Here is a 27,922-nt window from a genome sequence, read left to right as displayed (position 1 = left end):
TTTTTTTTTTTTTGTCTGTTTTGAGACAGGGTCTCGCTATGCAGTTCAGGCTGGTCTTGAGCTCACTTTGTAGCCCAGGCTGGTCTCGAACTCATAACGATCCTCCTGCCTCAGCTTCCTGAGTGCTGGGATTACAGGCATGCGCCACCATGCCCGGCACCATTCTATAAGTTTTAATAAGTGTATAATAATAAGTATCTGCCACTGAAGTACCATACAGAATAATTTCACTGGTACAGTAATATCCTGTGTTCCATCCATTCACCTCTCTTTCCCATGTCTCAAACTGACACTCATTTTTTTATTGACTCAACCATTCTGTCTTTTCCATAATGCTGTATAATTAGATCCTATCACATAGTGTTTATGGATTGGTTTCTTTCATTTAACAATATGTATTTAAGTTTCTTCAATGTCTTTGCATGACTTGATAGATCGTGTCTTTTCACTGCTGAATAATATTGTATTGCCTAGAGGTACCACCACAGCTCTTCTCTTTACTTACTGCATGACTCTTGGTTGGTACAAGTTTTGATGATTAAGAATGAAGCTGTAGGTTTTTGTGTGGATATAGTGTTCCACTCATTTGGGTTAATATTAAGGCATGTAATTGCTGGATCTTAGGATCTTTTTTTTTTTTGGTTTTTCTCTGGTACCGGGAACCAAACTCATGACCTTGCGCTTGCCAGGCAGGCGCTTTTGCCGCTGAGCTAAATTCCCAGCCCCTGGATCTTAGGATCTAAGTAAATAGATTTATAGAAAGGTGTTAAATTATTTTCCATGGTGGCTATAAAATTTTGCTTTTCCACCAGCAGTGAGAATTCTGTTTCTCCTCATTTGGGCTGGTATTTGGTGCTGCAAGTGCTTTGCATGTGAGCTGTTCTGGTGGGTGGGTGATCCTGTCTCATTTCTGCTTTCATTTGTGGTTCCCTTGTGGGACGTGATGGTGAATACTGTAAACTCATTTTCTGTCCGTGTATCTGCTTTGCTGAAGCTTTAAGGGTTGGTTTTTCTTTTCATTGGTGCATCTTAGTGGTACAGAATAATGAGACCCCGAAGGCATATTGGCTGTGTGTACACATTGTGATTATTTTTATTCTTACTCCTTCCCCTTCTTTGTCCCTTCCTCAGTCACCTTCTCTGTCACTAGGAGACTACTTTCTAGTTTTCAGTCCTCTCCTTTTTAAGGATTTTTTTGTGTCTTTTTGAGACAGGGTCTCGCTGTGCAGTTCAGGCTGACCTTGAGCTCACTTTGTAGCCCAGGCAGGCCTTGAACTTGCAATGATCCTCCTGCTTCAGCCTCCCGAGTGTTGGGATTATAGGTGTGCGCCATCATGCCTGGCTCTTTTAAGGATTTTAAAAAGTGTATTAAATCAAACAGTACAAGTCAAATATTATGTGCAGTGGCAGGCATACAGGAAATTCTCAATAAATATTAGCTTTTTTATCATTAGAATGCTGAAATCCTCCTGAGAAATCTACCTAAGAAGACTGACTTGATGTCACATGTACACTCATAGGAAATCATAGCAATCTTTTTCCAAGAAATCTTTGATTAAAGAAACATTATACTAATATACTTTGGTTTTTCTCAACTCTCTGAGGAGAGTTCTTCCCTTGGTAGAGAAGAACAAAGGAGGAGACTGAAGTCGGACAGAGCACCTGCATGGGTGAAAAGCTTCATAAGACTCAGACTTCTGAGTCACAAACTGACTTGGATTTACAAGAGATGAAGAGTGCCCTTAAAAAGCTATTTTGATTATGTGCTGCGTTTCTGAAAAGTTTGACTACATGGGATAGGCATGACTGTGCATTTTATCGCCCAAGCTCCGTCACCTTGCGGCTGAAAGTAGAGATGATTAGTACTGACTCGGCACTGTGCTCGAAGACGGGAAGTAGCTGGACCGTAGGACGGGATTCTAAGGTTCTAGAACGACAGTGAGAAATACAACACCAATGATTCTTCGTTCACTGCGTGCGTCCCTTGATACCCTCTTTGGTTCTAAAAAAGGAAATTGGGAGTATGTTAATATTTATGGATTATAATGCAAAGGAGAAACGAAAAAGAGCCCATCAGGGTAGATTTCATTAGAATTTCAACCAAGGAAATTCAGATTTCCCATTTATATCAAATTCAGATTTCCTATTTATGTCAAAAGTGATAAAACACAGAATACTTCACTGAAATTAATTCGATATGAAACAGAAGAAACTTCTGTACTTTTTTTTTTAAAGAATGCAGCATCTAAAGCAATGTTCTAAAGTACGGTGTGGCATTTCCAAAACTTCCTTGCTTGACTTGAGCAGACTGGAAAGGAAAAGCAGCCGACAGAGGAGAATGTTGATTTCTGTGGCATCCTGTGTCAGCGTGGTGCACGCGCAGTGTGGAAGTGTGTACCTCCGTGTAGTTCTTGGAGGCTGGCAGAGGAAAAACTGAGCCATGCCTCTGAACACTTGCAGTGTTTCAAGTGCTGAGCTGGTTGTTCTGAATCCCTCAGTGAGACAAAATGGGTGCGCCGATCCATTTCACAGAGAAGTAACCAAAGACTTGGAGAAGTTCAGTAACCTGCCTAAGGTTACACTGGTGGTACGTGGCAGAAGCAAGACTGCAAGCCAGGTGTGCCGCTGTTTATTCCTCTATGCCAGGGCGTCTCTCTAGCTGCAGAAGCGGGTCCCCTTTTACTGTAGTGCAGGTCTTAGCCGAGCTGAGGTTGCAATTTAGAATGCACACGTGGCTAGTGAATTCACTGACAGAGATCTGAAGATAAATACAGTGTGAATGTGCTAGGATAGGAACAAAAGGTGGTGTTGGAAGCATTGTGCCCGCAGGTTCCCCATCCATCCTGAGCTCTGTGGAGAGAGGAACCGAGGGCAGAAATCAACACGCTGTTTCTATGAGGAACTGTTATCTTACGCACGGAAGTGAGGGGAAGTCAAGGCTGGAGAAGTAAGCAGTAGCGAGTTTGTGAAGGACTTTCGAGCCAGGGAAAGAGTTAACGTCTGCCCTCAGGGAAGCAGGACTGGATTGGAACAATCTGAGCGGGGGAATTAAATCACCATCTTGGTGCTTTTTGGAGATCATTGTGTCCGCAGTGTGCAGAGCAGCAGGCAGCAAGAGAAGCCGAAGGGATTGTATGGCTGTTCCATAGGAACCGTGCGATCTGAACTGCACACGGCCGCAGAGCTGGGGAGAGGAATACATCTGAGAGATATGTTGGTGAAATGCGTAAACCTGGGGCTTCACTGGTTTGGGGGAGAGTAAAGCAGGAGAATCAAGGGTGACTCTGAGCTCTTCAGCTTGGATAAGCAGAGAGTCTGATTGGCCTTTATTAAACTGTGGTGGGCTGTTGGGCTGGTAAGTTCGGCTGCAGACCGAAGATAATAAATTTGAGATCCTGTGGAGGCTCACAGGAACACATCAGGAGCAGCTGGATAAAGGTGTGGAATTTAGAGGAGAAGATTGGACGAGAGACACTGATGTGGGAGATAACTGCACGTGGACTGTAAATTAAGTCAAGGACGTGGCTGAGGTTACCTTGCAAGACTGTGTAGAACTGGAAGGGCAGGAGCCTGTGCCCCAGCTCTGAGGAGAACAAGGCCATTTTCATGGATGTTTAGGACGGAGGGGGAGCAGGGGAGAAGGAGAGCCAAGCAAGTAGGGTCGGGGAGGCCGGGAACGAGTTTCAGGATGAATGTGACTACCGAGCGCATAGAGATGGGAAGTCAAAAAGGACAAAGACTGAAAAGTGTTTACTGAGTGTAGTACAATTTTAATTAAATAGGAACAAAATTAACACATGATAGTTTGAAACCGTGGCTCTGAATGTGGGATCCAAAAGTCTGAAACTATAGTTCCCCATGTGGAATCCTAACTGGGAGTATGAATCACTTTTAATCTATGTACAGGGGCTGGGGATTTAGCTCAGCGGCACAGTGCCTGCCTGGCAACTGTGAGGTCATGAGTTTGATTCCTGGTACTGGAAAAAAAAAAGCAACCCAAAAAATCTGTGTACAAAGAAGAAATCCTGGTTTGTGGGGCAGAGAGAGAGAGAGAGAGAGAGAGAGAGAGAGAGAGAGAGAGACAGAGACACAGAGAGACAGAGACAGAGAGACAGAGACAGAGAGACAGAGAGACAGAGAGAGAAACAGAGAGAAAGAGAGAGAGAGAGGGACAGAGAGACAGAGACGGAGAGGAGGAGAGGGAGATGGTGGGAGAGAGGGAGAATTTTCTCAGTGAGCCACTTCTAAATATCACCTTGGGGAAAGGTAAAGTTAGTCCTAAAAGTAGATGATGAGTGTGCACCTGGCTAATAATGTGCATCCCACAAGTGCCTGTTTATCATCGAACAGTGCTTATGTTATATTCGTCGCAATCAGTTTCCGTGACTGTCATATGTATTGCTCATATAAAAAGGTGCGAATGTGCTGTCCCTTCCGTTTTCAGAGCGCGTGTTTAGCGGAGGACCTGTCTGCCGTGGCACCCTCCTCCCCATAAGGACCCCGATGACAATGCCACAGTGAAAAAGCACCTCACCCATCCCCCTTGGTTCAAGAAATGCCTGGGCATTGAAACCCTGCTACCGTAAACACGGCACGATTCTTCCTCCTTTGGACTATCTGTAAGCTGCTCAGCGCCCCCTGGCAGCAAACCAAGGGCTGCGAAATGTAAGAGGTATGTTGGAAAACTACAGTGACGGTTTAAATTAAAAAAAAAATTACAGTGAAAGACACATCGCTTCTAGTTCCCTCACAAAATACTCCCCCTTGCTTTGACCACACGTCTCATCTTTCTTACCATTTTCTGCAGCAGTTCTGGAAGCTGTCTTTGTGCGTACCCTCCCTTGTGCTTTGTGGCTGTCTCCACACCCTGAATTGATTCAAAGCGGTTACCTCTCAGGGTCACTTTGACTTTGGAGGGAGAGCCAGAAGTCCCACCGTGCCGGATCTGGTGAGTAAGCCGGAAGAGGACACACGAATGTTTTAGGAACCTGCCCTTCTGCTGGACGGCACTGGACCTCAGCATGCGTCAGGCTTTTTATCACACCTCTTACAGACATTCCCTAAGAGGACTTCCCGGAATTGCTCCGAGAGGGGCAGGCGTAATGGGGTAAGTACGTGAGCCAGGGGAGGACCTTGGGGGAGATGACCGGGAGTAGCTTTGACGGTAATACACTGAAAAATCACGCACTCTGTATTTTGATCACTCCTTGTACTTGAAGGTGAATTAGCGTCTCTGCTGCTCCCCCCACATCCCGTCATCTTACAGCTCTTGCCAGCCCCGGTTTCTCAGCATTTCTTCATTTTACTGTAAAACTTCCTCTCCTCTTGACACCTTTGAACTCCGGGTTAAAGGAAAGTGCTGGATGGCTGAAAAGCTTCCTTGCTACAAGTTTATGAACAATACCCTGTGCTAATTTTGCCCTTAACTTTTGTCTGGTGGAGGTATGAAAAAACTTTAACCTAGTTTATCCTTCTCTATCTCAACCTAAACGCGACTTCGAGCCCTCTTGTCATGTGACGGTAGAATACACAGCGCCACAGTCCGGGCTTAGACAGTCACTCAAACCCGATCAGCTGAGGGTTTTCCTCCTGCGTCCTTCACACTCCAGCTACACTGACTTTGGAAGAGCAGGAGCGCAAGAGGGGCAGGCGGAGGGGGCCGTTTTGGTCCAATCCAGAGCTGGGACCAGAGTGAGGTGTCCCAGGAGGCAGGAAGTAGAACTGAGGGCGGGGCTCACTTAGCGAGTGAGCGATGCAGTGACTGGCACGGGTGCTTGGGGAGCTCACATTTTTTCTGGATCTAACAGGTGGTTAAATAGGCATGTGTAGCTTGTGAAAATTCAAATTTATACTAGATTTTTTTCATTATAGAAGATATTTTTAAAGAACTGAAAAAAAAAAAAAAACCTTTGCCTTTAGGGCCAGAGAATTTCTGTCATAAATCTTTCCTCTCTCTGTCTCTGTTCCTCTCTGATAGCAAGGTTCTTGCTTCTCAGTAGGTAAACGAATGATAAGCCACAGGTCATTTTTATTCACACATTTTATAGATGTATAAATGCATTGACTTTTTATGGATTTATCAGAGCCTAGTTGTTGAAAACCAGTTGATGCTCTTTACCTGAAATTCTTTGGGTAGACTTCAGTTATGCAAAGTTTTTTTTGTGCAGAGGGGTCCTAGACTAGACCTTAGAATTGAGTTTTCACAGCAGCTCTGCCTATTGCAGTGAATATGAAAGATCTTGAGGCTCCTTGTGAAAAACGTTTTACTCTAGGGGTTTGGGCCAAAGTCTCCGCCCTTGACGTGGCGCAGGATCTGACTTACACGCTTCCGTGACTGTGCACACCGCTCGATGGGGGCCGTGTAAAGTCTCGGTCAGCTTTTCTAGTTTTCGTACTGAGCTGCGTTTCATAAACCTGTCACTTTAGAAAAATGTCTTAGTATTTATTACCAGGCGATTTGGACAGAAATCAGTTGAGAACAGAAATTAGAGTGCACAGAGAAAACGACCAGTGGATAATTCATTCTTCACTAGGGTTTTGGTCATCTATGATGACTGATCCCTAAAATCAGTGTGCTCGTGGGACCCAGGGGCACAGTCTGCACTGCAGGCTGTGCTGCTCCCTTCAAGCCCTTTGCTTATGCCAAACTAAACAGAACATTCCGAAAAAAATCCACACTGCATACCAGGTAGTCTATATTCATTAAACTTCTCCGTCCTTTGTGGTCAAACATCTTAATGATGGAAGAAAACGTATATTTGAAGAAGGTCCTGTGTGCTTGTGGTATTATAATTACTTGATACAGCTAATTATTAATGATTCATATTATAAATACTTTTCAAAATGTTCCCAAATTGTGGCCCTCCCGGGAGGTGGGGTAGGTCTGGAATACACAGTAGATTAGAACCGCATGGACTAAGACAGCACTTCTGACCGGCTGGCACAGATTTACCCAGAAATGTAGTGGCGATGTCTCCAGGTTCCCATAAAAGGGGGACATGTTATACCAACCTAGGTTATGAGACTGTTGGGAGAGATAAATTGTTAAGAGAAAGTATAACGACAACAATATGTACGAAGCAATCCCCAGAGGCGTAGCAGTTTAAATGCATCTACAAATCAGGTAAATAACTGGTTATCCAGCTATGTAACCAAAGAAAGCAAGTGTCTCCTTGCATTAAAGGTAACAAGAATAACATATGCATTAGACAAACACAGCAATCAGGTAGGTGGAATTTGCTTTCCTGTATTTGAAAAGGTTAGCAGGAAATGTTAACTATGTAATTGAATCTATTACAGCAGAAATGAGGTATATAATGTTATTATAATTGATTACAAAATATCTATAGGCAGAAATATGTAAAGCTCCTCACATGTGGCTTTTCAATCTGACTCAGGAAGTTTTATGATAATTTACCAAGAAAAAACCCCTCAGGTCATATTTTAAATAGCTTTCTTAAGTGCTTTCCTGATTTATGTCTGTTCAAGTGAAAGCAGCTAATGAGAATACGTTTGAGGGAAAACTTGCACGAGGGCAGTTTTGAGTGAGCGGTTAACCGCGACTCTAGCCAGGTCTGGAGCCTAGAGTCGTTGGATCTGTGACCCACTGATGAGGAAAGCCTGGACATGTGCAGTTCTAAAAGCGTGTAAGTGTTCTTCCACCAACAGATCTTAATAAAACAGAATTTGAAAAAGACCGCGTGATTCAAGTATTTCTTCTTTAATTCTAGGTTTAAAAACTAAATCAGCATTCCTTTTCTTGTGTTGGAGCTGCGTCCCCTTTCTGCTGCTATAACAAAATACCCAGGACTGGGGGACTTACGATGGAGGGGGATTTGTTTGGCTCACGGGTCTGGGGAGCAGGTAGTGTGGAGTGTGGCCGCTGGCCTCTGCTCAGCTTCTCGGAACTTGAGCTGCTTCAACTCATGCCAGTCAGCTGACAAGCTCGCGGGGAGAGGAGAGACAAAGCAGGAGGTGAGGTCTCGCCTTGTGACAGCGTCCTGTGGTGAGGGGGAACGGGATTCCAAGGGAAAGTCACTAACACCTCTTAATTCCTAATCCCTTCTCACAGGTCCCACAACCCTCCGTACCGGGCTTTGATTCCAGCGCAGGAACTTTTGGGAGGACATGTTCAAACCACCCTGGATGATAACAAGTAAGATGACTGTTTAAATTAAAAAAATTACAGTTGGAGACACATTGGCATTAATCCCCCTCGGAATACCGCCCCTCACTGTGAACACTCATCCCATGATTCCTGCGCATTCCTGGAGCAGTTCTGATTGTCCTCTTTCATGAGTGTCTTTCATTGCGTTGTTGTGGTTACCTTAATGTGCTAAATCAGTTAAACATGTTTGCCTGTCACGGTCAGTTCGATTTCGGGAAGAGGCACACGTTACACAGTCTCAGGGCCAGTGAGTAAGGTAGGTGAGGGCTCACTGTCATAGTTCTATCTGAAAGAAATTGCTACAGATGTTTAATCAATGAAGGGTGATGAAAAATGTCAATGTTTAAAGAAATTTATTACAGTAAAAGACACATTGGCACAAATCCTCCTCAAAGAATTCAGAATACTTCCCCTCACTTGGAACACACTTATCCCTCATTCTTGGCAATGGGTAGTGAGATTTAAAAAAAAAAATTTAAACATTTGCCATATCTGTCAATCACCCGTTTACAGCAGATAGGAATAATGTCCTAATTCACTTGATGGTTATTAAATATATGTTTTCTTAGAAACAGAAAACCTGCAAGATCTGGAGAAAAGACTTCCTCAAAAACTGAGGGCATATATGGCTGCCAGCAGTGCCCCAAGGTACTATTATGTTGGGCTAAATAAACTATTTCTGGAGCAAATGGCTTAGCTCACACGGAGGGTGCTGAGACGCGTGAGGAGGGCCGTTTGCAGATCCAGACGGCAGGCTGTCCTGCTGTCACGGAGCGGCAGAGGCAGCCGGGTGCTGTGGGAGAGCCGGGGAAGGCTTGGGAAATCTAGAAGAGCACAGGAAACAGTACCATTTTGTAGTTTTTTGAACACAGGTCTTGCAAATATCTTTTTAAAAAATCCATATTTTCAATTTTTGTGCTGTTGTTAAAAATGTTTTAAAATGTACAATTTCTGATGTTTGATACTAGTATATAGAAATGCTAGTTTATTTGGTTTAGGCATTTCTTACAATTCCCATTTTCCTGAAAGTTTTTTTTTTTTAAATCAGGAATGGATGTTAGATTTTGTCAAATGCTTTATTTATTGAAATGACCATATGGTGTTTCTTTGTCAGACAGTTAAGATAACAATTTTATGATTTTTTTTTTTAGTATTAAGCTAACTTTGTGTTCTTGGAATAATTCCAACTTGGAATGACATATTGTGTCTTTAATATTTTTCTTGAGGTATACATCTGTGTTTCTGAAGGCTATTGGTCTGTAGCTATCTTCCACTGTAAAGTCTTTTCCTGGATGAGGCGTCACAGTAAAGTGCCCTCTAAAATGAATGGGGAAGTAGTCCTTCTTTCTAGTTTTCTGGAATAACTTAGGTAAACTTGATATTAATTTTTTTTATGTTTTGTAGAATTCCCCAAGGAAGCTGCTTGGGAGTTTTAAACATAGAAAAAGCTTTGAGCTATGTTTGTATGGAACAGTTTTCTTACCATTGGCATTGTGAACTATAAACCCCTAAGTGCTGCTTTTCACAAATGCTAATATGTTGTCATTGTCATTGTCACTCACCTCCAGATACCTTTTGAATTTCCTTTTCATTTCTTTAACCAATAGTTTGTCTAGTATGGTGATGTTAAATTTCCAAACAGTCAGGGATGTTCCATCATATTCTGTAATTGATTTTTAGCTGAATTTTACTATGGTCAAGGGTCATAAGGTCAAACAAGAAATAACTCATCAGTTAGCGGTGGAACAATTGCACACAACTTAATATAAAGAAGGTCTGGCTACTTGGCAGGGAATGGCGGGAGGATATTATGTGTGTCTAGAGGATGAGCAACTGCAGCTGAGCTGGCAGGGTGTTCAGGAGAGCGGGCGGATGTTATTTTACGTATCTTCTGGTACTGAACCCAAACTTGGGGGTGACTTTCTAACTTACGTTCAGAACGGTTTCCTCTGAATTTGTTTAAACACGTCTCAAAAATTTTGAACAAGTGTTCTCTGTATGCATATTGGAAGGAATAATTATTAAAATATTATGTAAATTAGAAAACATTTGAAACAACTTTTGAAAGGAAATAGTGTAAATAAATGTAAGTAGACGTCCTAATATTTGTGCACGACCTGCAATGTGCACACCCCTCGCTCACAGGAGAGGCGAATCTCCCGTATCTCAGGACTCCAGGAAGGGTCTTCGCAAGTCCTCGGTGCCTTACAGCTGAGCCTCTCCTTAACTTAGGATGAAGAGTGCACCATCATCGAAATGCAAACAGACACCCAGCACGTATCCAGGGAGCTTTGATTATTGAACACAGCACATTCAAGTTTAATTACTGTGTGTGAGGCATAGTATTTGGTATTAGAAAAGACATTGTTTAATATGAACCAACACTGTGAAACAGGTACTAATATCTTAATTTTATAAATAAAATATCAGATGCCTGAAAATTATAGCTCTATTTCTGAAGCCTCTTTTGTAATTCTACATAAGGATATATGCTATATAAGGACTTTATGCTATAGAAGGACTATAGAATGGCCATCTCTGGATGGACCACTCTTCTCTACCATCTTTCAAAGAAAGACCCTGTTCGTGGAATGTTCACCAATGTGTTCATCAAAAATTTATATTGACTTTCGGAATCGTTTTGGAGGAAGAATTTGTTGGTTATAGCAAAATATTATGATTTTTATTTATTTTATATAAGGCACGACAAGGGAAATGATAAAAAGGAATTTTAAGCACCCATTGGCATACTATATCTTATATATATTTTTTGTACATATCTTCTTTCAACTTTTATTCATGTGTACATTGGCTGGATAATTTCAATCCCAGCATAGATATTATCTTGTTTTGTGATCTTTTTTCCACAAAAAATTTCATGAGATTTTTGAAATATAGCCTAGTAACACATGGAACTGTTTAATGGCTACATTACATCCTATCAAATAGTAGTACTTTGTTTAACATTTTACCAATTTTAGATATTTTGTTTTTTCAGTTTTCTATACTATATGATAGTATAAAGAACATTTTATGTATTGGACAAATGCAATTTTCTTAGACTAGTAGCCGATAACTATCATGTATGTCATATTTAAATAAAAAGTTCTGTGGAATGAGTTTTTAGGGCAAAAGGATGTAAACACTATTGTTTTTAGTGTGTTGCTAAATTGTTGAAGGCAATATAAATTGACTGCACAAGTAGGAAATAATGTGTGAGTTTTTCCAGTACTCTGACAGCTTTGAGATTACTATACGCCAGGGTAAAACATTTTATAACTTTAGTGGTTGAGTCCAGAATTCCTCCTAAGTGTGATACAGACATTTTAAGAAAAACTGATAAGCTAGTTCGTGGTGAAGGCGGGAGTTCTGCACACACGAGTTTGCCAGAGCCAAGGTGGAAAACTACTTTGAATTTGAGATGAAGAGGAGTTGGTGAGGTAGAAGCAGGGAATCAGGGGAGAGTTGAATGTCACATGGCAGGAGATTGAAATTCTGGCTTTGCAGATAATAGACTGACTTTTGCAGCAGTTATCGCAATTTGTAGATTTGGTTTCTTTGTGTTTCAGCCATACAAAGTCCCTGACACCTCAAATTCACAGTCAAGGCTTTTCCATCGATAGGTACCCATGGGACTGACAGGTTTGTGGAAAATTAAGGAAAACAGTTCCAGTTCTAGGTCAGTGTACTATGAAATTAAACAGGATGCATAAACTGGTGTAAATTTCTAGGAAATTCTCTGGAGATTTTGAAAGGACTTCATATTTCCACAGGTCATAAAATAAAGGGTTTCCTGTTTATACAGTAATTGCTTCCTTCTTATCCTTGGGTGAAGTGTTCTAAGACCCTCAGCAGAAGCCTGAAACCCTCTGTTATGGTTTGGGTATTAAATCTCCCTCCTGCCAATCCTGTGTTGAGGGTTTGGCCACGGGTTGATGGCACTGTTGGGAAGTGTTGGAAACTTCAGGAGATGGGGCCTAACTGAGGAAGTGGGTCACCTTGGTGTGTCTTTAAGGGGATATTGGGATCCTGACCTGATGGAGACCACTATGAAGCAGCCCTGAGCAGGACCTAAATGAGCCAATGGGCCTTTCATGGTTACTTGTGAGTCTGTCCAAGGCCGAGACTCCTTATCTGGAGGCGGGCAGTAGACTCATAGTAAGTGAACCTATGTGAGTCACTGATCCCTACTGAGGCCTGTAATGGTGGGTGAAGCCATGAAGTCTCAAAGGATAAGACACAATCACAGTGAAGGACACCTGGATCGAACCTGAACTAGATAAAGACTGAAACTTCAGGCATCTCACTCCTGGGTGTATTAATTTACTGCCTTACTTGGAGGAGCCCTTGAGTGGTTGCACCCGTCTTGAGTACTCCTCTCTTTCTTCTGATAACTAACTAAATAAGGGCCACCCAGAGAAGGTCTTTGTCTTAGTTCTGAGAGATTCTCAAATTCTATAAGAAGGTTTGGATCCTCTTGGAGCCCTGAAATCATTCCATTTGTCCCTTTTAATTAACCTTCACTGTCCACTAGCTTGGGAGATTGTGGACCTGATCAGTCTGCAATAACAAAGGGGTAACATTAGCCCAACACTGACTCCTTCTGCCTTTGCTATGCAGCTGCACAAGGTGAGCCGCCTCTTCTACCGTGTCCTCCTGCTGCGATGCTGTGCCTGACCACAGAATCCAAGCATCCAGCCAGGGACGGCTTGAAACTGCTGAAGCCATGAGCCACAGTAAACCTCTTTTTCTTTTAAGTTCTTTATCTCGGTGATTTTGCCAAAAGACCGAAAGCTGACTAATGCCATGGTACTGAACACCGTATGTACAATATTTTTTTCCTGTGCATCCCTAAGATAAGGTTTTTCTTTTTTTTGGTTTTTCTCCGGTACCGGGAACCAAACTCACGACCTTGCACTTGCCAGGCAGGCGCTTTTGCCGCTGAGCTAAATCCCCAGCCCCTTAAGATAAGGTTTAATTTATAAATTAGGCACAATGAGAGGTTAGCAAAAAGAACAAATAATACAATGGAACAACTATAATAATGTACTGTGATAAAATCATTTAAAATTGTGAATTATTTATTTCTGGGATTTTCTGTTTAATAGTTATGAACCATGGTTGGCCATGGGTAACTGAAACTGAAAGGGGGACTGTTGCAGTATTTAGATTTCAAAAGGCCTGTAGCCCCTAGTTGACTTCCGGTCTGTGTTCACTTTTACTGTGGCTTCCTGCGGCCCTGCCTCTATTTTAGACATCTGCGGCAATAGCATACCTCATAGCAATCACTGACCATCAGCGGGTTGATAGAGACAATGTTTAAAGAAGATCTTTGTGTATCCCTATCATAGTCAAGGAGCATTTACAAAGCAATTTCTGAGCCATTTTCATTGCTTATAGGCATCACTGAACAAATGGTCGGGCTTGGATGTGTAGATAGCACTAAGGGCCTTTGTGTCAAGTGCTGGAGAAGATAATCAGCAATAGCAGTAGATTATTTTTCCTCAAAGTATCATTCCACATTTAGCAAAAAGAGCCAGACTTGGCAGTGCATTGTTGTTTTGTAGCTTACTGTCAGCTTTTTAAGGGGTTATTCAATAATTGAGGTGGGCAATTTTTAACTGTTTAACCAGAGAAACTGTAGTTGAGATCATGTCTTATGAATAGAAAACCTTGAAAGGCAGGGACTGTGCCCTATTCCTCTTTTCTCCATTATCTTCCATAGCATGGTTTGCAGCATGGGATGCACATTTAATGAGTATTTATTGATTAAATGGCGAGGACCCTGCACATGGGAACTTTCAACTGAATATGTATCACGTTCACGTTTTATTCTGAGTTCTTAGTTTTTCTATTTCTCTTTTATGTTATTGTCTTTATACCTTTGTTCAGCATTGCATAATATTTATAACAGGCATTCTGTATAATGCGTAATGCTTCTGGGACCATTAATTATTCTCTGGGTATTTTCCTCTCCTAAGTTGTATATTTCATCTTCTAGAGACTAGTACAGTAAGACACATGACAAATGCTTCTTTATTGATTCATTCAATATTGACAGAAATTTGCTAGCACAAATGATGAATCAGGCAAGTTGTATAATTGACAAAGTGCCCTTTTATTATTTATTAACAAACAAAAACATTAACATTTGAGAGGCAGTCTCCAGGCAACTTGAAAGAGCAGATGGAGTAATTTAACTGCTTTAGATTGCTGGACTGCTGACAGGTACCATGTAGAGTTAGAGCAGTCACCTCCATCTGGCACACACACGGGTGGTTACCGAGATATTTAGCATGGCAAGATGATGTGAAAACAGATGCTACTGCAAAGTGCAGAATTTTCAGGCAAAGATAGACTTTTCCTTCTCATGGACCTCAGTTAAAGGGCAAACTCTGAGTTGCAGTGAATAAAAATCATGAGACTATTTTAAGGTAATGAGTAGTTTTAAAACATTTGTCAGAGATATAAAGTTCTGTATTTAGCAAAATGAACATACTTTTTTTCTGTTTCTTTTCTGTCCTGAGTGCTATGTAGTATTTCATGAGGAAACCCGAGGGCATGGCTAACTCACTGATGCAAACATGGCTCTCACAGTCTTAGAATTAATTCCCCAGGCTTTATAGTGTCTGATTCTTTCCTGTGAACACAACAGAAAATTCTCATAGCACCTTTGTATTTCTAAATTATGAACTACCTTAGTTTTACTTGTTATAACCTCTATATTATTGTAAAGTCATGTAAAAAAGAGAAATAATGCTTTATAAAAGTGGAGGAGTACGACTTTCACCGTGTAGAGCGGTTTGGGTCCCTGAGTGTATGCAGGGAGAGTCATTTAAGGAGACCCCCCATTGCTCTGAACTGCACAAATGTGCATGTGGAAAGGGCACGTTTTCTCGTGCGGCCTTAAGAGTGGCATTTATAAATCTTACTGCAATGGCTGCAAAATGATGACTTAAGCAAGCGGAGGGTCCTCAGCACCAAAAGATCTTTTTTTTGACACTCAATATTTTTTCTTATGATAAATGGGCCTCCAGAGGCTGAGTTAACATCCAGCTGTGTCCTGTGTGAGATCTTGCAGTGGGAGGTGTTCAGCGGAATGATGGGTCACACACACGGTGAAATGGTGCTGCTCCACCCCTAATTTTCAAACAAGTTAGGAACGTGGCACCTAAAACAGTGACTCATATCTTAGGGAGTTTTGTAGTGCATAGCTCTTAGTTTGCAAAGAGCAAAAATGAAAAAAAATTGCATTTGTTTAGGTGTGTTGTTTGATAGACCTTGACAAAATTTAGCAATTCTGTTATGTAAAGGGCATTTTCTTCTGAGGGATGCTCCAACACTTATTTCAGAAGGAGCTGAGCTCCAGAGGTAGTTTACTGATGGAACATGTATTTAGCATGAGGGAACCCCTGGGTTTGGTCCCCAGCACTGTAAGAAAAGCAACCAACAGAAGCAATAGTTTTAATTTTAGGGTCTAATAACTAAAAGAAAAACATAGTTAAAATCCCGAAATGACAAGATGATAATATCCACTAACAGCAAAATAGCATTTGAAAAGGGGTATGCACAGAAAACAGCGGTGCCTTTGCTAGGGTAGAATGTTCCAATTATTTTAATTTTTCTTCGGGTGTATGAATAGGACAATAGGAATAAATTAGGAAACTGGTGGCACCTTGAAATTCTTTGTTACCTTGATGTATACTTAACCCGTCTGGATGCAATTTTCTCTTCAGGGATGGGTGAGGCAGAATGGAACTAAATAAGTAGTGGAATTATTTCTATATTTTGAATATCTCTTTAGTTTTATTCTCGAGGCATGGTTTAGCTGTATTGTTCAGGCTGGCCCCACACTTGTGATCCTCTTGTCTCCGCCTCTCGAGGAGCTGGTGTCGCAGGCGTTCTAGTTTTTCTTTGTGGAGTCATCTGTCATTTACTTCACAGTGTATTTGTTACTCTGAATGATTTCTTTCTCTCTGTCTGCTTATTTTTTTTTTGTCTTTGTTTTTTAACAGTTTTACCAGGATGTAGCTATGAATTCTTTGATTTGTTTTTAACTTTTTTGGAGTTTGTAACACATCCCAAATTTGTGGCTTAGTTTCTTTGATCATTTCATCAAATATTGCTTCTGTTGCATTTTCTCTCCTTTCCTTTTTATGCTTACTTCTGAATCTTCAATCCATTATATTTTATGTATCAGTCTGTGTTTTACTGGGTATTTTATCAGAAATAATGCTGTTAGATGAATGTACCCATCAATTGTGTTCTTAATTTCACATGTTATATTTTTAGTCCTAAACTTTTCACTTGATTATTTTTCATAATTTTCATTTTCCTCCTGAATTCTCCAATTTGCCATCTAACTTTTTGAGGGCATCAATCAGTTTCAAGAATACATTTTTTTTTTGTCTTTTTTTGAGACAAGGTCTCTCTATGCAGTTCAGGCTGGCCTTGAGCTCACTTTGTAGCTTAGGCTGGTCTCAAACTTGCAATGATCTTTCTGCCTCAGCCTCCCGAGTGCTGGAATTACAGGTGTGCGCCACCACACCAAGCAAGAACACATATGTTGGTTGTTCTTCTGTCTTCTATTTCTATGCTGAAAGAAACTGTCAATGAGTCTTTGGTTGACCAGTATTGCATGTTTATATCTGTTTTCATGAGAAGCCACTTTGAAGATATCAATATGTAATACAACCACCATTGTTAATTCCCTACCACTTTGTTTGTAGCTCTGTATTGTCTGTATTGTGCTTGTGATATGTTGTAAAATGTTGTATGTCTGTTAATGTTTCCCTCCTTTTATCTTTAAAAAAAAATAAGAACACATATGTATAGTGACTTTAATACATTTTTGGTAGATCTATTTATACTGTCTCTTTTTATTTTGGTCAAATATTTTTACCTAGGGGCTGGGGATTTAGCTCAGCGGCAAAAGCGCCTGCCTGGCAAGAGCAAGGACGTGAGTTCAGTTCCCGGTACCGGAGAAACACACCCCCCCCCCAAAAAAAAAACAACAAAAAAAACCCAAATATTTTTACCTGTGTTAATTTGATTTTAAAGCCAGGCACCACATATGAAAAATTGAGTTGTGAATGATTTTTATGTTTTTTTTCAAAGGGGATTTGTTTTGTTTCAAACAGGTGGTTTGGAGAACGTCACCCTCCTCCCATCCAGAAATTGAGCTGATCCAAAGCTGAGCATTAGCATTTGTGAGGGTGAGTCAACACTACTGCTTTTCCCCTATTTGCAGGGATTTACAATGGGCTTTTAGGACTCTTAACTGAAAGCCTTGATTGTTCATCAAGATTTTTTGTTTGGATGCCTTAATGCATTTTGTGCTGCTACAACAAAATACCACAGAGAAGATAATTCATTAAGAACATGGATTTATTCTCCTAAAATTCTGGAGGCAGGGAAATCCAAAATCAAGGTGCTGGTAGAGTGGGGCTTTGTCTCTCTGCTACTGAGACAGCACCTAGAGTTTCGTGTTCCCTGAAAATGAGGGACACTGTGTCCTCACACGGCAGAGAGAAAGACCACTCCTACCAGCCCTTTTCATAGGAGTGTTTATCCATCAACGAGGGTGGACCCATCTATCCCAGAGGGAGTGTAATCAACAAATGCCTGGGTGTACGGATGCTACATTTATTGTTATATATATTTCTGTCATTTCTTCTGACGGATGGAATTGAAGGCCGAAGGTATGGAAGGGCTGTCAGAGTGACTTTTCCAACAGCACTACACAGGCATTTCCTTTCTGATACCTCAACATCAGCCAGGGTGACATTTCTGTGGTTTCTTAAGCAAACAGAGTTTTCCCATTCTTCATTCTAATGAGAAAAATCTTGAACCAGAATAATGATTTAGACACTATTGATCTGAACTCATGCTGAAACTCTGCTTTTCCAAAGTCTTCTGGGATATACCAAAGCCAAATCACAGGTATCACCATAAATAATTAGACACACAATATTTCCACAGCTGTGCAGCACCAGATGGTTTTGCTTTTTTAAGCTTAAAGGAACTTCCTCCCCTCGCAGTGAAAAAGTCAGCGATGTCAGATTCTATACTCATCCTTCTTAAATGGGGCAGAGAAGGTCTGAGAGACGTGGATTTGAACTCCATGATATTCTGACTTTTAGTGGAAGAGGACTCAATTAAGTATGTCACACACTGGAGTCAAGAGATCCTGCTGCCGGTGCAGCAAATGTTTTAGCTTTCCACTGAATTATTTAATTTGCAATAATAACACAGTAAAGACAGGTGGAAGAAGTGAAGCTTCACGCCCCGCTGACCATCGACTTCAGTTCTTGGCCGCGGACGTCCTTGCGGATCTGCTGCGCAGTGTGTGTGTGGGTCTCCGTTGCGCCCCCAGGCTCAGGTTTAGCTCAGCTCCTCTCTTCTCATGACTTTTCTGATTCTCTATTGTAGGTTTACCTGATGTCGTCTTCGTCTTTGCCACAAGTTAGAGATTACATAATCGGGGCGGTCTTTTACATAATGTTAAGTGAGACAAAGTGGCCTGAGGAGTAAAGTTACTTTCGATTTCACTGAAGGAAGTCTTCCTCCGTGAGGAAGAAAGTAAGACGTGATCTTTGATCACTGGCTAGCTGCAGGTTGTAAGGGTTAGTGAGACAGCAGAAGTAATGCTCAGCCTTATGGGGAGCTGAGAGTTGCGCAGTGGAACCGTCTATAAAAGTAAGATAACACCAGGAAGATGGGAAGTCAGCTCAGGCTTCAAAGACTGTGTACTCAGCACCATATGAAGCAATCAGAGGTTTTTTTTAAAGATCATTACAATCAAATCCACTGGGGCTGGGGAGTCCCAATTAGGAACTTTTGCAGATGATGAGGAAGAAATTCCAGGTGCTAAGGGAAAAATGCATGCATACAATAGTGAATAAAGTAACCCACAGCTTACCTGTATTTTATTGGCATAGTAAAAAATGCATGCCACGGAGACAGAAGATGATAACAAAATACACATCACGTGAAATGACATGATAAGAGGAGCACAGCTGTAACTAAAACTCCACCTCTGCCTGCGATGGTGGTAGGAGACGGGGTCCTTGCCTGCCCTTAGATATCATGAAAGGGATATTCCTTTGGCCTTTCTTAGGGCCAGCCTGGCATTTATTTATTTATTTTTATTTTAAAGAGAGAAAAAAGTAAAAATGATACAGTATTTCAAAACAACATGATAGGAAATTAACAATGGCTATTATATTGCATATTGTTATCTTCAAAGTAGTCGCTCATTTTAAAGAGAAAAGAAAAAAACCAAAATAACAAAAACAAGTACATAAACGAAACAGCAGAGAGAACAATAAAAATGATACAGAATTTCATTTTTTTAGCATATGACATATTTTTTATTTAAAAAAATAAAAGAACAAAAGCATATTAACAAACACACATACATTTACAAAATAACACAAGACCAATACAAGCAATACTGAAAGACACAGAATTTCAAAACAAGGTGATAGGATATTAACAATGGTTGTTATACTACATAATGTTATCTTCCAAATGGTGGCACAGATAACCAGATGCATGTAAGACTGATCAATCAACTACACATTAACAGTTCCTTTCAATCAACTAACATATTAGCAGTACAATTATCCTATTCTATGTATGTATATATATATATATATATATACACATATTTTTTTCTCTTCTTTCTTTTCCTCTGCCCTCCTTCATCCCAGTTGCTGCTTCTTATTTGAGCAGTTTCTTTCCCTTTCACAATATCTATTGTACTCTTCAGATTTTATTCACTCTTTCAGCTTCATACACCAGGGAGACAATATGATGTTTACACATGTGGGTCTGATTTATTTCACTTATGGGTATGGTCTCTAGTTGCATCCATTTACTTATGAAAACCTGTAGTTTATCTTTCTTTAGAGCTGAGTAATACTCCATTGTATAAAAATACCACATCTGTTTTATCCATTCCTCAGCTGATGAACATTTGGGTTGTTTCCAAGATTTAGCTATGATGAATTGCGCTGCTGTAAACATGGGTGCACATATATTGATGTGCTATGATGTTTTCAGTTCTATTGGATAAATACCCAGGAGGGGAATAGTTGGGCTGAATGGGACTTCTAATCCTAGTTTACTGAGAAATCTCCACACTGATTCCCACAGTGGTTTCACCAGTCTATATTCCCACCTACAGTGGAGAAGAGTTCCTTTTTCCCCACAGCCCCTGCAGCATTTGTTATGGGTTGATTTCTTGATGATAGCCATTCTTTCAGGGGTGCTATGGAATCTCAGGATTGTTTTAATTTGCATTTCTCAAATTACTAATAACAAAATTCATGTATATGTACAAGGATAGCTGGGATAGGTGTATTGCTGGTGTCTGTGGTTTATTGAAAGGAACAGTCAATGCTTAAAATTTTTTTTCTTGAGCAATTTTACATGCTTGTATCTGGTAATCAGAACGAGTGATCTGAAAACAACAATATGCAGTATATGAACCATTGTTGAACTCCTACCATCTTGTATGGTGAAGCTCTGCATCATTTCCAATTTTTTTTATTACTTGTTAGTGTCTTTGATTGTTTGATCAATCTTACATTCTTATGTCTGGTGGACTGAGCAACTTCGTTGAAGATAACAGTATGTAATGTAGCAACCATTGTTAATTCCTATCATTTTGTTTTGAGGTCATGTATCGTTTTTGTTGTTTTTGTGTTGTTTTGATCTTGTTTTCATTTGATTTTGTCTTCAACCACTGTTGTTGCTTTTTTATCTTTAAAATAAAAACACAAAGTAGTTGCTCAGATTATAAAATATAGGCATGCAAGATTGATCAAATAATATAAACACTAACAGTTCCTTTCAATGAACTACTAGAAATTAGTAGTACAATTATCCTAGCTATCTTGTATATATATTATTGATTTTTAAAATTTTCCCTTCCGGGGCTGGGGATTTAGCTCAGCGGCAAAAGCGCCTGCCTGGCAAGCGCAAGGTCGTGAGTTTGGTTCCTGGTACCGGAGAAAAACCAAAAAAACCCCCCAAAAAACAAAAAAACAAAAACAAAATTTTCCCTTCCTTCTTAAAGAGAATCAAGCTGGTATTTCTATCCCTACATGGCTTTACTCTTTGTATTCCAGTATAAGAATAAAAGGTTTCCCATTAAAAAACCCCCAAATTTATATGTATATATAAAGATAGCTGGAATAAGTGTATTGCTGATGTCTATAGTTTATTGAGAGGAGCAGTCAATGCTTAAAATTTTCTTTTTTTCTTGAGCAGTTTTGCATGCTTGAATTTGGTAATTAGAAAGACTGATCTGAAAACAGTGTGCAGCATAAGAACCATTGTTGAACTCCTACCATTTTATATGGTGAAGCTTTACATCATTTCTGATGTCTTTTTCAAAATTATTTTTATTGTTTTTTACTTGTTACTATCTTTGATTGTTTGATCAATCTTACATTCTTATGTCTAGTGGAATGAGCAACTTCGTGGAAGGTAACAGTATGTAATTTAGCAAGCACTGTAAATTTCTATCATGTGTCTTGAGGTCATGTATCATTTTTATTGTTTTAGTGTTGTTTTGATTTTGTCTTCCTTGTTGTTCTGTCAGTTTTTTAATTTTTAAAATAAAAAAGAATAAAAGGTCTGTTCCTTTACCTGTCTGATTCTTCTGATAGCAAGCATAAGGACCCACAAAGCTGGTGACATCAAGACTGAAAAAACAGCTGAGTGCGGCAGCCCATGTCTATGGTCCCAGCACTCAGGAGACAGGAAGGAGGTGCGCTACAAGGTTGAGGCCAGCCGGGGTTACAAGAGTAAGTTCAAGGCCAGCCTGAACTACATAGTGAGACCCTGTTTTTTTTTTTTTTTAAGAATAAAAGCAAAAGCCACTTTCATTAAATATGTCTTCTGAAATAGTGTACTTATTTTCACTTTTGCCTTCATTATTTTAAAAAGCATAAAATATTATAAGTAATATAAAATATTGTGTTGGTGGTGTTATTTTTGTGAGTTGTGGCCCACTTATGAATATAAAGCTTTAATTTTCTTATAAAAATCATAATTGTTTTATCCAAATATATTTCAATGCATACATCTACATAAAGACATTTAATACAATCTTTTTTTTTTTTTGTCTTTTCTGAGACAGGGTTTTACCATGCAGTTCAGGTTGGCCTTGAGCTTACTTTGTAGCTCAGGCTGGTCTCAAACTCATGACGATCCTCCTGCCTCAGCCTCTCGAGTGCTGGGATTACAGGCATGCACTACCATGCCTGTAATATGTAAATGTCTTAATACCAGCTTAAGACATTTAATATAATATACTATGTAAGATACTGTTATATGGTAGTCTTGGTTATTTTTATTCATCAGTAAGTTATGGATATCATCCCAGGTAAATACCTGTAGATCTCTATCATAAGGTTTATTACATAAAAAGTGATTGTCATGATTTAATAATTTATTATGTTTGGAGCATGGAAAAGTTGCTTTGATATGCATTGTAAACTGTGCATGTGACTTTATTTGGAAGCAGGAACTTTGCAAATATAACCAAGCTGAGATGATGTCTGACTGGGTAGTGATGGACTCTAAACCAGTGACTGGTTTTCTTCCTAAGAAGTGAAAGACTTGGGCACAGACACACAGTGGGGAAGGCCATGTGACTCTAGAGGCCAAGACTGGAGAGATGTGACCACGAGCCGGGGAATGTTTTAGCTTGCTTGACATTCTACAGTACCTGGGGAGAGGAAAAGAAGACCTGCTCTCGTGATGTCCTCAGAAAGGACATGAATTTTGACGTCTTGGATTCTGGACATCTCACCTTGGGATGGGGAAGAGGACATTTCTGTAGTTTTAGTTGCCCAGCTTGCTTGTGGAAATTTGTTACACTAGTCCTAGGCAACACATTCGACATGTTACACTGAGTTGTTTTATTTTGTATGTTTCCTTTTAACCAGAAATTCCTTATAGCTGGAAATCGCTTACGCCATCCCTATATCATGACTGGCTCTCCGACTCTAACGAAGCAGTTACTGTGGAGTGTACACAGAGTGTGGACTTTAGCAACATGGACATGATAGACTTGGTAAGTTTTTTCAAAAGAACTTTATCTACTTTGGTTTCCTCAGTTAAACAGGGACACGCTATGTTTGGGGACACTTTGTTTTGGAGCAACATAAAAATGTAAATGAGCTGAAAAATAAGGCATATTTGTGACGGAACTTGAGAAATGAGCGAGACTTGAGGGATCACCTGCCTCAGGCTGGCATGCCGTTCCCCTTCCAGGGCAGACGTTGTTCAGAAGGGCACTGTTCTCCACGTCAGTGCACCAGGGAGGTGGATCCAAGCAATCAGAGCCAGCCTGAAAGAAAACGAATTTGCTACTAGGACCAAATCAAGTCTTTGTGTTTCTACATGAAAACCTGGAGCCTAGGGAGGAAAAGAGAACTAATCTTAGGATCCAAAGTTTAAGTTATGTCTGGATATTAAGCCCTACATCATAGTCCATGGCCTTCTGTCTCATCCCAATGTTCTGTCCTCACCAGCAACCAAAGAAGAAAAAAATCTGAGACATGTCCACCTGACTCCCTAATAGACGTCCAGGGACCCTAGGGTCGTATTCAATCTTTTAGGACCCAAAATTCAGCATGAGTTGGCATGTCCTAATGGATAATGATTGCCCTGGCAGTTAGAGAAGTAAAGGGAAAGAGCAGATGTTGTTGCTAGAGGCACAGAGGTTGATTTCCCCATGCTATTATTTCTCAGTATTTAAAAAAGTGTACCTTGTTCTCTACAATAGGAATATTAATCTGAGTGAAAGAATGACTTTATATCTGAAGGAGGTCAATACACACAATCAACGGCAAGACGGTGAGATGACTTTGGCAAAGCATTTTTGGTGCTGGGCCGTGGCTAAAAGACACTACCTTATTATTTATAGACGCAGAGTAATGAGAGACAGAGGAGCTAATCAGAGATCATCGATCCTATCTCATGGTCAACGCAGGAATCTTCCCTATGTGGCACCTTGACCATTTAGTCCTTTTTCTCATAACCTGATTAATTTAAAGGTTAAAATATATATGAAAATGTGTGTGCAGGCATGCACGTGTGTGTTTGTGCATGCATGTATGTGCGTGGATGTATGCACATGAATGTAATTTCGCTTCCATCTAATTCTCAAGAGATCCATAACCTAAAGATTGAAAGTATTTCTTTGGTCTTTACTTGAATGTCTCCAGGGATGACCTGTCCAAATTGCACAATGCAGCTAATTCTATGTCTTAAAATATGTCACCATTAGAAGATATTTCTAAATTACAAGAATTCACTGCCTTTGTGCAAATATTGAGAATCATCCTAGGGCCTACCAATAATAATTAAATTCTGCTCATTTTGTCTCCTAAATATTTTTTGAATTCTACTCTTTCTACCTCTATTGCTGCTGTCTTAGTTTAGGCATTGTCTTCTTTACCTTACAATTCTGCTGTTCTCCAAACTTGTTTTTGTACCTCTTTGACTAATCCTTTGCACAACAATGAGATATATTTTAAAAAGATATGGCCATGAAATGTCCCACCCAAGTTCCTTTAGCGATGTCCTATTATCTGAAAAGAGAATTCTTAACAGTTGCACTGGAAGCCAGATGTCAGTGGAGATGAGCCTTTGAAGTCCTCCGCTAATGTATTTCAAATCTGGAATTTTGAACACAATCGTTTTAAAACTGGAGTATGAGAACAGGGTAACTACACTCAGGAAGCCACAGAATGATGCGCTTCACCAGCGCAAGTGAGGAAAAGAAACAGTACACAGAGCGCTCTGTGGACGGGGGACCTCCCACAAGGCGCTGCAGACTCTCAGGAAGCAGCGCAAAGGCAGCCTCCGGAGGAGAGCGGTGGGGAAGGCCGCGAAGAGGAGCGGGGAGGCAGGGAGCTCCGGAAGTACCGTCCCCCGAAGACAGCCGAGAAGACACACCGAACTCACCATCTATAGCCAGAGTTTTAAAATTGCGATGCGAGGAATTTTATGTATCTTGGGAGACTGGGTGTGACTTAGTGATACAGCACAGAAACGAAGCAAAACGAAAAAAATGAGTCAATTATTAACTCAAAGGGAAAAAAATGGTACAAGTAATGCAGTACCATAAGTTCAGAAATAAGCCCTTACACATATAATCAACTGATTTTTCTTTTCTTTCTTTTTCTTTCTTTTTTGTCTTTTTAAGACAGGGTCTTGCTATGCAGTTCAGGCTGGTCTTGAGCTCACTCATGTAGCCCAAGCTGGTCTCAAACTTGCAATGATCCTCCTGCCTCAGCCTCTGGAGTGCTGGGATTACAGGCGTGCGCCGCCACGCCCGGCTTCAACTGGTTTTTGACAGGGGTGCTAAGACCACTTAATGGGCGACTCTTTCCACAGTGCGCGGAAACGAGTGTTCATATCTGAAAGAAGGAAGGTGAACTCTTCACACCATTGTAATATATCCTGTTTTCATTCTTCTCAGAAACAAAAACTCAGAAACAGTAATTTTTTTTAGCATTTTAGCTCAACCTAAGTAAATAACATATGTGAACTTGTATTTCTTTTTTTTGACACAGAGCCCCATATACCGTCTCAGATGACCTTGAACTCATACGTAGGCCATGCTCCCCTTGAACTTGCAATTCTTCTGCCTCAGCCTTCTGAGCATTGGGATTACAGGCGTGTGCCCCTGTGACTGGGTGTAAACCTCTGCTTCTTAAAATTGTAATTTGTACATAATTTATTGATTCCCAAATATTAGAAGAAGTTTTAACTCTCATAGCGTATCTCACCTCTTCCTCAGTTCTGAAAGGAGTACACTATTATTCAGGGTAAAACCAGTGTTCAGTGTGTTCACAATAATGTTGATATACATTTGAGGGCCTAATACATTAGATAATTTTTAAAATGATGCTAAGTTTTTTATTTGGGAAGCAGACTAAACACTAAAACATTTCTCAACAATGGGTGATTCAGGAAACTTACGGAGTTTCTTTAAGGTGTATTTAGCCAGAAATCACGTTTATTCAATATTTAGTAAGGTAGCCTGGTAGTTTTTTAAAAACTGGGGTAAGTAAAAACATACATAACAAAATTTACCATCGTAACCATTTCTAAGAAAGCGGTCCGGTTAAGTGTACTCGCATTGCTGTGTAACTATTGCCTTTACTCATCTGCAGAATTTTTTATCTTCCAACACTAAAAACTCTGTAGCCATTACACTCTAACTGTAACCACCATATTTTTTCTGTCTCTGTGAAGTTCACTATTCTAGGTTCATCAAATGGATGGAATTATACAATATTTGTCCTTCTGTGACTGGTTTATTTTATTGTCCTCGAGTTTCATCCATGTTGTAGCAGCGTGTGTTAGAATTTCCTTTCTTTTTAGGGCTGAAGAATATTCTAGTGTATGGGGTGGTGGTTAGCGTGGAGTGTCAAGTTGATTGTCTTTGGGATCCACTTGGCACGTAGGAGGAGGGCATTTCTGCACGTGTCTGGGTGGGCCACAGAAGCATGGACTTGGGGTCTATGTCTGGTCCTACACCTCTGGCCCTCTTCCCTTACTCTGCTTCCCAGCTGGTGTGAACTAAGCAGCTTCATTCTGCTGTCTTTCTGTCATGACACTGCCTAGGGAGCCAAGCACGTACTAAATTTCCTAAAATCAAGAGCCAAGGAGCAGGGCATTGTTTTCCAGCAATGGGAAAGCTAATACACGTGAACATACTGCTTCTTGTTTATCCGTTTATCTGTCAATGGACATCTGGCTTTGGGCTATTGTGAATAATATTGGTATGCCACCGAGAATGTTTTCTATAAACTTGTTAAGACTATCTGATTTCTAAAAAAAATGCATATATACTTTCAATACAAATAGATTTAAAAAATATGTATAAGTGGACATAGATGTAGATTTGTTGACCAGTCTGGTTACCAAGTATACATTTGTGACTGTGTGAAAGAATTTGGATGATACACTTTTAATAAGTGTTAAGAGTGCTGTGATCTAAAAAGTCACTTCATGCCTGCTCTTCTAGAAGAAGCCAGCTTCCTGTGAGAAAGTCCAAATGGCCCGGTGGGAGTCAGTGAGGTAAGGGGTCCCATAGCCAGTTCTAATTTGCAAACCAGTTAAATGCACCATGGGACTGGAGTCTCCAGGGCCAAGACGGTAAAATAAGTGCTGCCGTGGCTAGTGTCAAATAGCTCACAGAGACCCCAAGTCGAACCATTCGGTCAGAACCATGTGTTCGTAAATATTGCTGATCCATGGAATGTATGTGAAATGATAAAGGTTTTTTTGGGCTGTTTCAAGTGGCTAAGGTTAGGGAATCAGATAACATCTAGGTTTTGGAAGAAACTGAAACTAACTAGATCTAAAGACCTGCCCAAGGGTCACAGTCAGTAAATACGACCCTTGAGCTATTTTTTCTGGTCTAGACTCAGTGCTATTCTCATTTTTGACACCAAAGGCCGCCAGCCCCAGGAAGAGTCACATAACTCCTTGGCGTGTTCGTCTCAGCAGGACAGTTCTGACATAAATCAATTCATCTCGACAGGTTTCAAGTGCAGACACTTGTGGACTTAGAAATTACAATATCCAGATCAGATTCCAATTTCTAACCACGTAGCGTACAGCTAAGATTGTTATTCCTGAAGAAGGAGTCGCTACAATAGCCAGTCTGGAAGAAGTTAAGTCCCCTATATGTGGTATGATCAAAATACACGGCAAATA

The 27,922-nt window shown here is 40.4% G+C and overlaps 1 long non-coding RNA gene across 1 annotated transcript; it reads left to right on the top strand.

The window, feature by feature from the left end:
- Positions 1-4,810: 4,810 nt before the first annotated feature.
- LOC106149222 lies at positions 4,811-23,231 on the top strand. The gene is made up of 6 exons (XR_001235251.1): positions 4,811-5,107; positions 7,731-7,974; positions 8,072-8,155; positions 8,737-8,815; positions 17,308-17,382; positions 23,131-23,231. It is a non-coding gene; the product is annotated as an uncharacterized LOC106149222 (long non-coding RNA).
- Positions 23,232-27,922: the final 4,691 nt, after the last annotated feature.

Source organism: Chinchilla lanigera, unplaced genomic scaffold, assembly GCF_000276665.1.
Source record: "Chinchilla lanigera isolate Chin_1 unplaced genomic scaffold, ChiLan1.0 scaffold00039, whole genome shotgun sequence".
Classification (NCBI taxonomy): Eukaryota; Metazoa; Chordata; class Mammalia; order Rodentia; family Chinchillidae; genus Chinchilla; species Chinchilla lanigera.
Note: the sequence above shows the minus strand (reverse complement) of the source record. Positions and strands in the feature narration are given on the sequence as shown.